The sequence below is a fragment of the Mesitornis unicolor genome, unplaced genomic scaffold (assembly GCF_000695765.1).
Source record: "Mesitornis unicolor isolate BGI_N332 unplaced genomic scaffold, ASM69576v1 scaffold26086, whole genome shotgun sequence".
Lineage (NCBI taxonomy): Eukaryota > Metazoa > Chordata > Aves > Mesitornithiformes > Mesitornithidae > Mesitornis > Mesitornis unicolor.
Window position 1 is genome coordinate 1 of NW_010192039.1, and position 3240 is coordinate 3240.

Here is a 3240-nt window from a genome sequence, read left to right on the forward strand (position 1 = left end):
GGGCTGACTGAGCTGTGGCCGCCGGTGGCCGGGCAGGGCGGTCCCATCAGAGGCGCCAGGATCGAGTGTGTGCCCGGGGCTCCCCGCATCTCTTCTGTTTTCTCTTTTGCAAACTTCGTGGCCGTTTTGTCTAGCGTGAAAAATGTCGGCCGCGAGCCTCTGACAGTTGTGAAGGGCCGTGGTTAGATTCGGTTATGCGGATGTTTCTTTCCCGAGACAGCTGATACTGCGAGCGTCTTGATTTTTTCGGACTACTTAAAGTGACTGTAGAAATATTTTCTTCTCGAATAAATGTTTTGCACGGTTTCTGGTGGCTCGTTTGTGGCACGTGACAAATAAGAGCAAAGGGCTGGCTTCCCTCAGCAGGACAGTCTGAAAACTGAGAAATCTGAGTTTTGCTCCTCTTACCTGTTCACTGGTAAAGCTATGTTTTCTTGCTTATCTTGAGCTTTCAGCACTTTCTTTCTCTTATGTTTTGTATGGACTAGCTTTGGAGGTCTCTGAATCTGTAGCAGGTGGTGGCTGGCTGAACGCCACACAGACCTCTTTGCAAAGCTGCGGAGTTGTGGTTCTTGTTAGTGATCTGCTTCTGGTAGCTGACTATGGGAGTTAGCCAGGGAGTCAGACTGAGAAGTGGTAAGAATTTTTGCTATGGCTATTAAGGCAAATATGGATTTGTCAGGTATTACAAAGTGCACGTTGAGCCTCATTTACGTCTATTTCTGAAGTACCTTTTATAAGCTGGCCCAAACCAGAAAACATTAATTTGAACAGTAGTACATTAATTCCTTACCAAAACTAATTTGGAAACCGAAACCACTCCTCAATTTACATGAACCCCAAGGTGTTATTGTCACAAGTATAAAATGATTAGCCAAGAATTTGGTACTTCAGGGAGAGACAGTGAACAGGTTCCTCATTTGGAAAATGTCTTGCCACCTGTGCCACTAGCTTATATGACTTGCAGCTGCTTCTGTGTGGGAAATGCATGCACAGGGGATAATGTATCCCTACCATCCATCTCCTCCTATGGGGCTGACAGCAGGTGTTTTATCTCCTTTTCTGTTCAAGGGCTGTTTGAGGCGAAAGGGGTATGACTGGCTTCTGTGGCAGCTTTATTGAACTGCACTCACTGCTTGAGAAGCACTTCCATCAGGGAGGAAAAAAAATAAAAAAATATTTAAGTAGGTGGGTATCAGGTGGCTTGCACATGGCAAAAACTGAGTAGGCAAATTTAGACTGTTAAAGGAGTGTGTAAGGAGTGTAAGAAGTTAGATTTGTCTAGCGTGACTGTCTGCAGATTTATGTCATGGACTGTAGCAGCTGATATGAGGAGGTTTGATCTGATTTGGGTTTTTAAAAGGGTCTGTGTGAGTCTTCTGCTGTAGATCTTTTCTCCAGATGAAGTGACTTAGCTCTGTGTGTATGCTTATAGGCTTCACTAAGAAACTAAAGTCTGTTTTTGCAGGACAGGGATTTCTTGATGTCCAGTTGTCCCAGATAACAGCCTTCAGTTTGCATCTTGACACACTTCTCGCTGTGTAGGGAGTTCTGACTGGCCTTGAAGATAAGGCTACAACAAATTCAATGACAAAAGCAGAAAGAACACTTGATTTTTAAAATGTAAAACTGCTAGATGAATCTATAACGTTCCTTACAATCAGTTAGTTTTGGAGGTTGGGAAGAAGATACAACATAGTTCTTGTTGGTACACTGTGAACCCAGATAGTTGAAGCTTAATTTATTCTGAAAATTAGATTCTTAAGCAAGATCAACATCAATCAGCAACATTTCAGTGTTAAGAATGGAATGAAACCACTAGAAAAACCGAGGCCTTGGCCCAAAACACTATTGAAGTCTTCCTGGATAGTAAGGTATCATCACAATAGATCATAAGGATTTTTACCTTGATATTCTGATAGGTAACTACCTGGTTTTATCACTTTAGATCAACCTCAGGGTCAGGGATTATCAGTGACTATAAAGTACCTTTAGTAGATTCCTTGACCTGAGACAAATGGATTGTGTAGTATGGCAATAACAACAACAAAAGAATACTGCTAAAGTTACAGGATTTTTTTTCTTAATTTTTAAGTCTTGGATCATGATGCTTCTAAAAATCACAGATTATTCTTCATGTCCCTGTCATTATAATAAAATTACAGTAAGAGTAAAAAGTTATTATTCAGTTAAAAAATCCTTATGATCTATTGTGATGATACCTTCCTAAATTCAGTTGGTCTTGAAGGTACCAGTAGAGGTGTGTTAAGTCCTTTGTTCATATCAAGTCAAGAATGTATTGCTTCAAGCTGACAGGAAAATTACAGTTTAACCAGGTGTTAGTAGGCCAGACTGGTGTGCCTAGTTATGTCACCTCCCATCTTTTGTCTATCTTAGCAAGTAAGCAGGTAAGGACAGTGGTAATTTCTCCTTTAAGGCACTGGGATTATACAATAGGGCTTTACCCCATTTCGTGTCTAGATTTCTGCAGTGCAAATGATTGATGACCAGTGTTCTCATGAACTTTGTGTTTTCTCTGAACAACTCCAATCCTTTCTACCTCAGTGCTTTCCATCACTCAGCTCTCCCTTTATCATCTTCAAACTAGCTACCTGTTGTATGAAAAAAATTTGTTTCCAAATGTGACACTGCTCCTTCTAAGCAAAGACATCTGAATGGTAAAATTAGGTCCTACTCTGTGCACATCATAAAATGAAAGTGCCACTTAGATGGATTGAAAATTTTAATTCCATGGATCTGCTATTTGATCTTGTCCAAAACCCGACACCTTTTGTAACAGTTCTTATATGTACAAACCAAGAAGTTGCATGGCTGTGATTGTGGCTTTGTGGAGCACTGTAGCAGATGCAGCTTTCTAGAACTGGTGTAGTCTATCCTTGTAGAGTGGGATGACGGAAGGGAGTGGGGGTTAGTACAGTCAGGTGCTCACAAACAAATTCTAAAACACAGCAATAGATTTTTCAAATGGATGGATTGTGTTGAGTCTAAATAAAATTATGTGAGTGGCCTTACAGCAGTTCTAGAAATGTCTTCCAAAAGTGGCTGGTGGAAGAGTTGAGTAGAGTGTGAGGGCACTTATCAATGAAGGGAAGTTAAAAGATCACATCTCATAGAATGCAGTGTGCTTTCAAAGGTTGTGGTGGTGCAGTCACAGGATCCCTTTCTCAATCTGAAAACAGTGATGTAGTAAATCTGCTACTGCAGACTGTGAGCAGGAAT